This window comes from Dipteris shenzhenensis, chromosome 25 (assembly GCF_047967505.1).
Source record: "Dipteris shenzhenensis isolate YYH24624 ecotype China chromosome 25, Dip_SZ_1.0, whole genome shotgun sequence".
Classification (NCBI taxonomy): domain Eukaryota; kingdom Viridiplantae; phylum Streptophyta; class Polypodiopsida; order Gleicheniales; family Dipteridaceae; genus Dipteris; species Dipteris shenzhenensis.
Genome location: NC_141620.1, coordinates 41,365,636 through 41,380,046, shown reverse-complemented (window position 1 = coordinate 41,380,046; position 14,411 = coordinate 41,365,636). Strand labels below are relative to the sequence as shown.

Below are 14,411 nucleotides of genomic sequence, written 5' to 3'. Positions count from 1 at the left end.
TGGAAATTTCTTTGCAAATAGTAGTTATAAATTGTGATGAAAACCTCCAAATTCATGGAAAGTCTATTTTGAATTTTATAAGCTCGGAGGTTTTTGAAATTTCTCAAAAGAAAACATTCTCGTGAACAGTAGAATGTTGAATAATTGTTATATGTGCATCACGAGGTACGTTGCTTCTTTCAAATCTTCCCATCACATTCCTCAACAACAATCCTTGCATTCAGCTTTCTGAATCACCAACCATGAGACTTGTCTTCGCCCTCTGTGTTGTGTTCCTCCTCTTCGCCCACCTCCATCTCGGCTCTCACGCAAGGCCTGCCGGTCCTTATTCCTCGAACTCGCACCCTTCACGCGTCTTTCGTTTGTTGTAATTGCAAATCATTGCCTGCTCCCTCTCTTGATCTCTCTTGTTGTAGCCCTGGAACGTGGCGCCCAGCACTCCTCTCCTAGCAGTCGTCAGGAGTCACACAACCGTGTTGTAAACGTACGTCGATTCGTACCCCCGGTTGCACTGCACCCCCTCAATCAAAGCTCTTACTAAGTTCTGGAAGTTTTCCGCTCTGATATCGACTCGTTTTTTCGTTCAGAACGAAGACAGGAACCTGCACAAGGACGTTGCACAGCCACAATGGGGTCAAAGTGGGTCATCTGGCTCAAACTGCTGCTAATAATTCACAAAGGAGATTTCTGCGGTTTTTTAGCCTCCCGGCAGCCATTTGTCTTTAAAGATTGGAGAAGCGTTGCGCTTCGCTTCGAACAGTAATACAATGTTTTCTCTCGTTTCAAACCTTGGAAATCAATCGCCCTTCCGTTTCTTGTCCGCCTTGAGACCTCATGCGAAATAAAGCTGATTATTATTGTTTCAGAACTAGAAACCATTTCTCGCTCATTTATGTGCCTTGACAACTAAGAAAGTGGAAGTAATGTGCGTACAGGTCTTATTCTTGTGTGTTTTGACAAGGGCAGTGTGGTGCTTTGCACGTTTTCCAGACAATCATTCCACTTTTATGCATTTCCTTTAAAGAACTAAGGTTTAGATGACCAAACCTCTCATACCACATCTTAGTGTTCTTCACATCGGCTCGAGCACTGAAAGCTGAGAGTTCGTAGATGTTGTTGCGCCGTGTATCCTTACCAAGGACCTTTCCTTGAAGATCCAAAATCTATGCGCCATTCTTATCGAAGTGAACTTTGAGGTCCCGATCCACATTAGGAAAAAAGGGAGCTCATTTTGGGGCCTTTTACGGTTTGGAAAAATAAGCTCTCAACCAATCAATAGAAGGCCAACGTAACGTTGAAAATTCACGAAAATAAGAGAAAATAGAAAAAAGAAACAATACTTTATGTAAGTACAAGCGTGCTACATTAATGAGGAGATTGGTTTTTTATTCGTAGAAGATCTTTGGACAAGAAGATAGAATCTAAACTGACATTTTATCTGACAAGATCCTTCCTGCTTCCACCTTCCTTTGAATTTTCAAATGTTGTGTCGCCTTTCGTGCGAAAGGTCTACCATTCTACACCATTGCCTCATTGTGCAACAGCCTTCCTTTTCCAAAACTGCTCCCTTGATCCTGTTTGGCGTAGAGTAAGATGTTTCTCGTCAACTGTCTGTTTGCCCACTTTCTCTTTCTTGAAACTTCAAATTGTTATCTTAGTTACATTACTTTGCTATTGTTACAGATTCAGAAAATCTCCATGGTGAACCAAAACCATGGCCGTTCTTGTGCAAGACGCTCTGTGGATGATAATGCTACGAAGGCAGAATTATACCAAACATCCTTACCCCGTCGACCTGCTTCTTCTATTTCGTCGGTAGAGAATTCAAGTATAGTCAAAATAGAAGGAACTTGGGAAAGGTTTAGTGTTTCGAAAGGAGCATGGGTGCTCATGCAACCTAGCAAAAGAAAAAGACCCTAGACAAAAAACATTTTCTTGGCATCGTGGAAGGGAAGAGTACGAGATTTTAAAATCACCAAAGGGAAGATATCCGTGAAAGAAGTTTTGATTCAGCACGTGTACATGCATAAAGAACTTGTCTTGCGAGACTATCCAAAAAATCTTCCGCAACACAGGCCTAATTGTATATTTTTCTATTGTGGTTTTTTCCTTCATGAGGTGTATGGATTTTTAAGATGAAGCTTTCTCTCTTAACTTATTGACATTCTTGTGTTGTTTTATTTCAGATTTATATCCTTCATCGTATGAGACATGGCAAAACATCGATTGTATTCTGGGATTTATAGATGTTCTGCATGGATCGATAGGAGAACAACAATACCAAGGTCGATGTGCAACAGAGCTAGCTCAATCGAGTATATTTTTTACAGATCATTTTTATCAGTTACTGGACAAAGCTAACACACATGGTGTATTAATAAAACAAGACCTTCCGGCGTGGAATTCGGTGGATTGGCCTCACCCACATTCTAGTGTTACAGAGGCATATAGGGCGAAGCTTTTTACAGAAGTACAGAAAGCTCTGAGGCCCAATATTGCCACTAGGATAGTAAAAATTTCTTTGTGCATGCCTCTCACAGTTTTTGTAGACTTGTTTAATACCTTTCCAGTAAAGGTTTCAAAAATAATGTTCACAGTTAAAGCAACAAATTCGGCATGCATGCCACAATTTTTGGATAAAGGTTGGGATAAGAAGACATGTAGTTCAGTGTTTTGTGAGGTGGTCCAACCTTCTATGCAACTGAAGTACATGGTTGCATCACAAAATTTTATTTTCTCTTTTTATTACAAGCGCAGTCGAATGCTAGGCTCAAAGCTTGTCCCAATGGACCAAGATGAAGAGTCGTTTGGTGCACAAAATAAACTTATTGATATTGATGTTCTTGAGAATGGTGATGTGGTAGCCAATATCTCGTTAAGAGAATGTTGCTCCCTAGCTCAATTACGCAGTGACATTCTGTTTGAGACTGAAGGTTCTATCTCAAACGACTTTTTATTTATCTACAAGAATAGAAAGGTACACCATCTGATTTATCCTAGTCTCTATAAGCATTGCTATTAGTTTAATTTACCACTCTAATTGATATTGCTTTTTTGCAGTTACTCAGAAGAAGAGAGAGCTCAGTTAAATGCAAAGACATAGAAAATTTTAAAATTGAGATCACACATACTCCATAAAGAAAGGTTTTGTATTCAATCAAGTAAGATTTTGTACAGAATTGTTTAGCTGAATCTGTAGAACATATTTCTAACATCCATTTTCTATTTATGTACAGTTTCATCCAGAGGCTGCTCTACATTTTCTGGAGGATCTTCTCTCTGTTGCTCCATCCTGTCCGTGCTCCATCCTGTCTCCTCCACTGCCCCAGAAGCCTCTCTTTGCTGCTTCTCCACCTTCTCCTCAACATCAGCAGCAGGTCTTTGCTCCTGTGTCTGCTCCTCCTCAGCACTCTGTGATTGCTCCTGTGGCTTCTAGTCCTCAACATTAGGTGCTTCATATGTGGGATCAAGGTGTATGACACCTTCTTGTACTTTAGAGCTTTCACCCAGCTCCACAGTAGCTGCTACAATAGGTTTGGGGGAGGCATAGCTCAAAAACCTCAAAATTGTATGAGCTCTAAAATTATGTACATAGTTGGGGCTGAAGCTATCCTCTTTCATCTGCAATGGCAGAGGATAATTTAGAACACTTTGTATCATTATGAATTATCTTCAAGCTAAATGAAAAGTATTTTTCCTTACCAGATCTGGCTGTTCCTTTTCAAAGTAGCTTGAAAGTATATATTTTGCATTGATCAGCACCCTCCATCCACAACTACTTGAATCATTTTGTTGTGGTGTCTGTACAGTTAGAAAAAAATGTTAGAAACTGTGAGCATCAGCACAAAACAAAATTATTCAATAAGTTCAAAGACATAGCATTTAATAGACTTTTTACCTCTAGACTTAATGGCTCTATTGAATCCAACAGAGAGACATTTGGAGGACAATGATCCAATGCATCTAATAGCCTTCTAATACAACTGCAATATGTATAATTTAGTTAGTATGGTATCAAAATAATGAAGTTTTGAGTTCAAAAAGCACACACAGTACTTACAATTTCAGCTCTCTGTGTGTGTTTTTTAGAGAGTTGAATAGAAAGCATTGCTTCTGCTGGATGTCAATAGACACAAAACTCCAGTGGTCACTGCATAAGGAAAAAAGCATAAGAAAATGAAAGGCTACAAGAGTTCCCAATATTAAAGAAGAATCTTAAAAGAAGTAGTCACCCACATACCTGCTATGATATGGAAGTAGCAAAATGTCAATTACTTCAAAATTGCAGTGTTTGAATCAGCTGGAAATACTCATGGGAGTCTCCTTTGCATCTCTTAATCTAGAAGAAATGGCTGGATCAACAATATGGACTGTATGTTGTACAGAGGGATGAAGCCAGCTTCTCATCATGCTGCATAGGATCAGAACATAATTAGGGTAGGTTATAAAAGAGTTACAAGGAGGATTGATTTGCCAAAAATGTAAAATTTAAAGACACTTACTAGAGCATTGCAAGAATGATAGTATCTGAGCAATACTCATTCTTGTTAGCCAATGCTGCTAAGCATTGTTTTGTCAAATCAAAATCATTGACTGAAACTTCATCCTCAATATGTACAACTACATCAGGGCCCAGCTCCTTCAACCTTCTATGTATGTGTAGCTCCTTCTTTCCAGTCTCCACATCTATAACAGATTTTGTTTCTTTTACTTGCTGCTTCAGTGAGTCCTCATAAGCAGCCTTCCCTCTGGTGTTCTTTGAGTGTGTTACCTCAACAACCTTTACCTCATCAACCTTGACCTTCCTTGTGGGTGGAATTAGCAATATATCTCTCATTTTGATGTCCTGCCATTCCACAGGATGAACCAGCTTGTCATATCTCCATCTCACTCTGGACAAAGTGTTGAAATCTTTGGCCATCAAAGTCACCCTGTGAGCATGGGCTGCTACAAGCATTGCATCCTCAAAATATTTCTCCAGGTAATCCTCTGCCATTTCCTGCAAGGAAAGAATGGCAGTTCTATTCCACCTGAACCCAAGGTTCCAACTGTCACAAATTTCTCTCACCAATCTTTGAAAGGGTGCTTTGGGTATTGCAAAAACTATGGCTTTCTGTTGCCTCCTTATTTCCCTAAGCACACCTGCACCCTTATTCAATCTTTTGGCCTTTTGCTTGAGCAAGCTCATTGGCTTACCCTTCCTGCCATGTGAAGCTCTTCCCTTTGGAGGCACACTAAACTTCTTGGAACCTGTCCCAGCTGCTGTTGCTGCAAGACCTGGTCCTTTGCCAACTTGCCTTGCAGTTGATTTGGTTCTTGCCATCACTCTGAAAAACTGCATACAAAGGATTGGAAAGAGATCACAGACATGAAGAACATGCTCTAACAAAGAAAAGGCAATCACAGGGGTGGAAGAAGCCAAATAGAGAAATTTGCAATAAAATGCGATATGAGCAGTTTGGAATTTCAAACAGGTCCACATCGCATTTTGCTGCAAATTTTTTAAATGAAATGCTGGTGCACTCCTACAGTGATTTCTATGTTTCTCCAACCAAATACAGTATGAATGGAGGTTATGCAAGAAGATCACATGCAAATATCACACTTGAAGATCTACTTTCCTACAGTGATTTCTCTATCTTGGTTTGAGTCTATGCATTTCCATACAGTATGTATTTTTTCTATTTTAGGAAAAAAGATTGCAGAGACTAAGGGGAGAACCCATTGCTACTGACCTAGAGTCTATCTGTGGATGTGCTGTGCTGCTGAGGAGTAATCTGTGCTGAGGATGATTCTGTGCTGCTGGCCAAGATGCTGATGCTGTAGAGTATGGAGGTAGGGAGGCAAGAGAGCAGAGACTGGAGGGCAAGAGTTCTAAAATAGGATACCACAAAGAAAGTGCAAATAGAAATAAAGAATCACTAAATCCCACACGTGTGGAATCTAGTCGTTTTTCACACGTGTGGATGGGACCCAGATCTCTTGGAGTTTGAAATCTGGCACGTGTGAAAGTACACTTTATTCCTTGGAACTTGTGCCATTAATTATTTCATCATGAATACCACAACCACTTTTCCCTCCCCTGGATTCCAATCTCTCATCCCTGCCACGACTCTCTCCTGATCCTTTCTCTCTGATCCTTTCCTACCCAGCACACTCCATCCAGACTGCAACCTGCCTGAAGACAGTACTGCCAGATCTCCAGGTTACCTAGAGTGCAAGGTTCAAGCTAGAGAAAGAGCAGGAGATTTACCAGTGCAACTCAATTAGCATGGAAAAGGAAAAAAAAGGTCAGAGTTCTAGTTTGGGTTCAATGTTTTTCAACATTTATTTCTTCCATCCATTGGATTTTTGATGTCCCAATGTCTTCACTTAGCTCCATCCTTCTTCCACAATGTGGTAAATCACCCAGAAATTAGATTGTAGGTTGATATGAATAGAAACAAGAAATTTGCAACAAAATGCGAGGAGAGTGGTTTAGAATTCTCTAAACAGCCCATATCGCATTTTGCTGCAAATTCCTGTTGTGGACTCCTTGCTCATGAAAAGTTTCACTCATTCCATTTTTTCTCTTGCATATGAGATCATAGTGTCCAGGAATCACTGAAATGAACCAAGTGCTTGATTTGACATGCACATGAACAGAACTTGAGAATTTGCAACAAAATGTGAGGAGAGTGGTTTATAGTTCTCTAAACAGCCCATATCGCATTTTGCTGCAAATTCCTGTTGTTGACACATTCCTCATGAATAGTTTCACTCATTCCATTATTTCTCTTGCATATGAGATCATAGTGTCCAGGAATCACTGAGATGAACCAAGTTCTTGATTTGACATGCACATGAACAGAATTTGAGAATTTGCAACAAAATGCGAGGAGAGAGGTTTACAATTCTCTAAACAGCCCATATCGCATTTTGCTGCAAATTCCTGTGTATTATTTGTTTCTCACTTCTACCTCATTAATTTGCTATCTTTAGCCCTGTGGAAATCTTCCTTGATGATGAGAAATGTTTTTGTTTTGGAACAGCTGGCTCCCAGGCCCCACCTTTCAAAAGGAAGCTGGACTTTTCTGCTGCTATAATTAGACCACAGCAATCACCAGGTGAGTGATGAGATGTCATGAAGGATTTATCTGGTGATATACAATGCATTCACTGATTGCATATGTCAGCATATAGAATTCATAGTATATAAGTTTTTGAATAGGCAAAAAGAAGAGGCTGGAGCAGAGTGCTGATTCCTCCATCAAAAAACAAATGGAACCAGAAGAGGACAGTTCTCCAGATTTGCTCTTATTTGAGTTTCTTCACAAATGCAAGGCTCAGAGTAACTTCCATTTATACCACAGTATTTTCAACATGGAGTTCTCAATGAGCTCTGTACTGGAGCAACACAAAGATTTTCTTTCAGACTATTGGGATGCCTTCAAAGAACTGACAGAGGCAGGAAGAATTGTGGGAGGTGAAAAGGTTTTTGTGCACCTTAATCATATTGTCTCCAATGACAGGCTGAGGTACCATGTGAGCAGAAGATTTGACAGCCTGCCTGATCACTATAAATTCAACTGTACTTTGCACACCAGAAAGTGCAGAGTGCTGGAGGAGAGCATGGCATTTCTTATGTACATTGTCTTCAGCCAGGAGTCTTTGGATGAACAAGGGCAGGAAACAGAAGAAGAAGACACATCTGAAGCTTCTGAAAAGGAGGATGTTTCTTTGGGCGTTGAAATGGCAGAGCAAGAAGAAGATATCAACCTTCAGGATGAGGGGCTGCAAGTGGCTGCTCTTGACCTTGTTTAACTGAGGAAAAAAACTATGAGGGGAGCAGAGCCAGTTGAAGATTTTGATGTTCAGAGCAGCAACTATGCAGTGCCCATGCTTCCAGGTGTGTTGATTGGTGGAAAGGATTATGTTTTCCTCCATGATATAGAGTGTATGTTTGATTTGAGGGAGGACTATGCCATTTCCCTTATTGCCCAGGCTTCAAGGCTTGACAAGGAGGTTGGCATAGAGGATGACCATTCACTTCTGGCTTTGGAAACAATGTTTGATCCTGTAGAGGCCCTTTCATTTTGTTTCAAAGAGGCTGAAAAGTTCCAAGAGCCAGATGAAGCTGCCTTCCAGCTCACACAGGAAGCTATGAATCTCTCAGCTCTATACACAGAAAAGACTAGAGAAGAGGCTGTACAAGAAGGAAGAGGGATAAATCTTTGGAAAGATGAACTGCTTGTTGCTGATGAAAATGAGAAGGTACTTCAAATCATATACTTTGACTTCTGCTTAACTTTAGTTTTGTAGGTTGTGTATTGTCTCACTCCAATCCTTTGATATGTTGCAGCTACAAATTGAGGATGACACATTCCTCCAGAGATCAAGTGGAAGCAGGCAGGTTGGGTTTCACAAAATGTTAGGCCTAGCTCATTATATTCATGATCTAGGCAGTGCCAAGATCTTGATTTACCATAGGCAGTTGAGCAACAATGGAGAAGCCATTGTTTACTTCCTAAAATGTTTGTCCAGGGCTTTAGGTGGACATGCTCTTTCATGGCAAAAGGAAAAGATCATTTTGATAGAGAGGTTGTCTGCCATAGATATATTTGGAGATTATGTGAATAAGCAGGCCTCTAGGGCCGCTTACTTTTTGTCTTACACTTCTTATGCATTAGCATGTGGTGTTAAGGACCCCAAATATCTGGAGGGCTATGGAAAACACCAGCTCGTAAGGTTTCGAGAGCCACCCATGATTGCATCAGGCCACACAGTCCAAGAAGAGGAACAGGTGGAGAGAGCTGAAGAAAAGGATAAAGAGACAGTCGACATCAAGCCAATAAAGAAGAAAAAGACTCCAATCAAGATCAAAAAGAGAGTTCCGATGAACAGGCCCTGGGAGAAATAGGATTTAGTCATCGAATATAGCACAAACATTATATTAAATTTGAACTGATTTGTATAAAGTCTTTGATATCTGGTATGATCTTGTATAAATGATTAATAAGTTGATGATGAAATGATTTGTACATTTACATAGAGTGGTGTCGTTAAATATTAAATGAACAATATATTGAAATTGTAAACAAATTGTATTAAGTTCAGATCATATGTTTCACATTGAAATTTTTTTCATGCATAACACCAAGAGTCACTTGTTCCACTAAAAAAATTTCTATTGAATGAGTTTGAAAACATGTGGACATAACACCAATAAGTTACAAATGAGTCCTATTCATGTTTACTTGTCCATTTATGGTTTCTAAATATCTTCGATTCCCTCCACTGTCTATGTCTCTCTGCTGCAATTGAATTGTCTAGAGCTTGTCTTCGTCTTTGCTTTTGGGCTAGAAGAAAAGCAAGCTTGATTTTGGAGCTAGCAACTTTTCTTTTAGCATGCAGCCTTTGTAGTATGCCTCGGTAAAACCATTGGAAGACTTCCTTCAGACTATTCGCCTTCTGACTCCCTCCATAGTGTTGTGTGTGTCTAAAAAATGCATTATGTGCCATGTAGTGAGACTTCTCCATGCCTTGGGTAGACCAAATAGCTGGGCATCCATACTTTTTGACAAAATAGGGAAGGTGGTTGTATATGATATGCTGTAAGACATAAGAATGCATAGTAAGTAATAAAAAAAAAGAAGATCACACTTAAGTAAAAGAAAAAGATATAACCTTACCATGTGGTGAGTTATATTGCAGGTTGTCCACGCGTCTTTCATTGACTTTCCAAAATGTTTAATTGCCTCCTCAAAGTTCTTGTAATCACTCTTTGTCCATGTTACTTTGTCACAGAACATGAAGAGTTGATCAAGAGACCTCCACACCTCTGCCTTCCTATTTCGTGCTTCCCCATCTGCCTCATGATCTTTCACAGCATTATGGACTTGCTTCCACAATCCATAATTAATCTTTGAAACTGCTCTACCTTGCCTTACTTGCTTACTGTGTTTGGGTCGAGACAAGAATCTTCTTGCCTTAACACCACCAATAGAGGGCTTGATTGGTACCTCCTTGCCATTGGTAGACTTTTTAAAATCCTTTGTGATTTGAACATCTCCTCCATGCAGACCTATATCGGATAACACTTTTTCCAATGCTTGAAGAGCATCCTTTCTATTTTTTTCGGGACGGAGTTTCCAAGCAAATCCAATATATAAAAATACCAATTTCTCAATAATTCGACATAGACCATGCAATGTGCAGATGTGAACATTACATAGTGGAATGTCCAGAATGGCCTTGAAGTCAGGGTCAACTTTATCTCTATTAGGTGCTCTCTTCCACCATTTTGAATCCATTACTTGAGCTGATTCTTTACAGTAAAGACAAGGAGACTTTGAGTTGCCTCCTTTACTAATGTTATACATGCACTTAAGTGTTTTAAGATCCCCGGCCATGTGCCACTCTACTTGAAAATCACCTTTTCCTGCAACATGGAGATTCTCGCCTTGCACTTGTCTTTTGATTATTGTTGGTATTTCCGTGTGATGAAACACCCAATCTAGTGTTTCATGGTCTTCGGTCTTCACCTGTGAGATTATAGAAAACAAAAGTATTACTATATCAGATTTGAAAACAATGACCAAAATCAAGTATAAAACAACCCATGATCATACCTGGAACGAGCCTAACCACCATATGTGTTTCTCTGACTGCACACTAAAATACTTCGAACTCGCTTCAGTCAATGATGTATCAATCGCTCCATTCATCAATGTAATAGTAACTCTTTCCATTTTCTTTTCCTTTACAACCTCACACTCATCCAGTTTGATAACAAATTTCAAAATGCCTTTGCACTCCTTAAATGTTATTCCATAAAACTCGACCATTCTTTTTTGAAGTTGTTGCAGATCTAAAAATATATTGTTCCAAGGATCATACACAGTGGTTCCTTTAACACCATGAAATATTTCTTCAATATGGATATATTGCCCAATAAATTCATCTATACTTTCATTCAAATGACCTCTTATCCTCCACACGGTTGCTGGATTTGGCAGTAAAACTCGTTTAATCCTTTGATCTTTCAAAGTTGAGGATATCGCATGGAAAATCGAACTATATCCCTTCCTGCTAACTCCACTAACATCAAGAGTCTCTTGGATTATAGTGCCATCAACTTGATTATTGGATACAAAGTCCTCTACAACATTGCGTTTGACTGTTTTGTATTTTTTTTCCTCAATCAAACCTTTTGCTACACCGCAAGAAAGCAATCCTTTCATTTGTTCAATAGGAAGAAGGTTCGGGTCCATATTTTCTTTTGCAGGCTCCAATAATTTCCTGTAATAACAACACAATATGACTATATTATTCAGCACCTCCATTCTTATTTTGCGACAATCAACGAAATAGATATAGTCTGGAAGAGAGCCTTTTTGAGTATACAAAATGATAAATTTCAATCTAACCTTGCTTCCTGAATTCGTCGCTTGCATCCACCAGTCCCAGCCTTCAAATTTGCAATGTTTTTAATCTTCCTGCTACGTTGTCTGTCTCCAAGCACGGTTCTTTTCTTTCTTGCTCTTGTCAATTCTTTTTTACTCTTTGAATGCTCCTCGATTTCATTCTGCAACTGCTGCTCCAATTTTGCACGAATGGCTATCTCCTCCATCTTGGCCCCCTTTTCTTGTAGGTACATCATTTTATACGTTTCCGCAAATGCAGACTGCGCTGAAATATAACCAAGAAGTCCATTTTGTCCATCGCCGGCAAACCTCAGTAATGTGGTGGGATTGACAAATGGAGGTGTAGAGTTTTTTACTTGACATTTTGGATATATGCTTCCGTCGCACCATAAGTCAATATGTTGAAGCCCTTCTCTTCTCATATTTTCCCGCTGTTGAGCATTCAGCACCGTATCCTTTCGTCTTTTTTGTGCTGGAGCATATTGTTCTTCCAAGTTGATGTGAAGATGGTGTAATCGCTTCTTCTCAGATAGTGACTCACTAGTATCGGCCATTTTTTGTGCTCCTCAGGTTGCAAAGTTTGTTTTTCAATCTCATAGTCATTTTGTAACATGAATCGTGGAAGTGTGGCGGTATCCATGTGAATATTTTGAAAACTTGCAATCACTAAGTTCAGTGATGGACTCTTAATGAAAGACCTGCACACGTCGGCCAAAGAGATGCGGAATCTTTGGTAAACAAAAAAAAATCTAAGAGGATATTTAATACAAAATCGAATTAGTCAGACAAAAGATTATCTTATTCCTTTTTGAATTGACAATTCTGTAGTCCTTACTGACAAATCTGAGCCACGTTTCTGTATTTTACTATTTTTGAGGTCTTTTAGGAGAGAAATAAATCAAAAAATAGTGAATTTCTTACAGGGCCCCAAAATGAGTTCCCTTTTTCCCTAATGTGATCGCAGAAACGAACAAGTTCCTCTTGATATCTAGCACATAAAGAACATCGAACAACTGCTTTACAACTCCATCTGACTTGAGAGCAATCGTACCTTTTCCTTTTACTAGACATTTTGCATTATTGCTGACTGCTACCAGGATGTCATTCCCTATTGAATGTAGAGAGGTATACCAATCCTTCCGACTGGTCATGTGGCGCGATGCACCACTGTCAATAATCCAAGGTTCATTCACAGATACATGAACTGCCTCTGTGCAAATCTCCTCAATTGCTACGAACAGCTCTACTCGTACTGCCTACGTGTTGTTGCTGAACTCTTTCTTTACTCCGTTCTTCTCATTTGCAATCTTCTTTCGGCACTCATTCTACTTGTAGCCTGCCTTGTTGCAATAGAAGCACTTGATCTTCTTCTTTCTCTTTTTATCATCAGAAGAAGATGGGTTACCAGATTCCTTACCCTTACCTTTCTTTGATCCCCAGTTGAGAAAGCTGAATCTTCTCTAGTCCTCGTCTTTTGATGCATCTCCTCCTCTAGAAGCATCGCGGTGAAATCCTCAAAGTTGAGGGGCGGATTTCTATTTTGTGTATTCAGCACCGTAACAAGACCATTGTACTTTGGTGGGAGAATCCATATGCACCTTCATGCTAGATTCTCGTTGGTGATGGTGATGCCAATCACAGTCATCTGATCGCGCAGATTCTTCACCCTGGTGATGAATTTCTCTGCCGCTTCAGACAGACAGTTTCTTGTTCGCGAGTTGAGTCTCCAGATTTTGAATCAGCATCTGATTCGTGGTCTTGTACTGATTTTTCAAGACCGTCCATGCCTCCTCTGCTGTGGTGACATGTTGAATTAACGCCATGATAGAATCACTTACACTGGAGACAATAGAACACAGCACATCTGCATTTCTTCTTGTCCACACGAGAATCTCATCCGTAGTTGGTACTATCTATTGTCCTACATTGGCTGGATCCGGTTTCGCAATCGGCTTCACGTCCACCCTAGTAGCAGTATCCCAAAGCTCATATGCACTTAGGATGGTCTTCATCTTGAACTTTTAGAGTAAATAGTTAGTGCCGTCTAGCTTTTCACTTTTGTCGAACGGTGGGATTCACAGTCTTGCAGGCTGGGCCATCTCTCATAATCTGCTCGCAAACAGAAACACACTACCAAATCTTCTTGCTAGAGTCCAAGCTCTGATACCATGTAAGGAAACATTACAACGTTTGTGCTCAATAGATAATAGGATCTCTATGCAAGAGAGAAAAACAGATAGTATGGAGAATAAAAAATTTGATTACTGTAAAACTGATACAATAGATGGCGCTGCCTTCCAGTCGTGCGCTCCTGCGAGAGAAGCTTCAATGGCATGCTAGAAACAGTAGAGGACGGAGGCTAGATGCTAAGGGTTGCTATAGCCATTGATGAAATGGGTTTCACGGGCTTGCTCTTATATAGCCACTAGTCATAGTCGGTTAGACGCAATTGGGTGACCGACCCAGTCCGCCTAAAACAACCAACTAGGGGTCAAAAATAGGCCATCGACCACACGATAGAACCATGGTGCAAAATAGAGCAACTAACCTACGGTCTCCGTTCCATCTGATTAATCTGTAGACTCATTATGAAAATATCTTACATGGACATGTGAAATAGGTGGATATCTCAAAAAGAGATCATATCGAGCATCAAGAAGGCTAGGGTGGAATCCATCGAAGCCGTATGCTTGCTTGAGAAGCACTTTCCCTCGAGCATTATGACAACTCAAGTCCACTTGCTTGTGCACATAATTGATGAGGTGGCTATTGCAGGTACGGTTCATAGTCGATGGATGTTTTTTCCTGAGCGGTTTATGAAAACTTTGAAGGGATTTGTAAGACAAAGAGCAAGACCAAAAGCAAGCATGGTAGAGGGATGGCTTATGCAAGAGTCATTAGTATATATCACAGAGTTTCTTGCATCCACGGATCCCGATATGCCGCAAGCTTGGCATAACAAGGATGATGATCGCATCGTTGCCGAGGTTCCCCAAGGAAAATGGA

General features: G+C 40.0%; 1 long non-coding RNA gene across 1 annotated transcript; it reads left to right on the top strand.

Annotated features, from left to right (window-relative positions):
* The first annotated feature begins 212 nt into the window (after positions 1 to 212).
* LOC147885893 (uncharacterized) lies at positions 213 to 800 on the top strand. Its single transcript, XR_015543391.1, has 3 exons — positions 213 to 321; positions 417 to 484; positions 588 to 800. It is a non-coding gene; the product is annotated as an uncharacterized LOC147885893 (long non-coding RNA).
* The last annotated feature ends 13,611 nt before the right edge of the window (positions 801 to 14,411 follow it).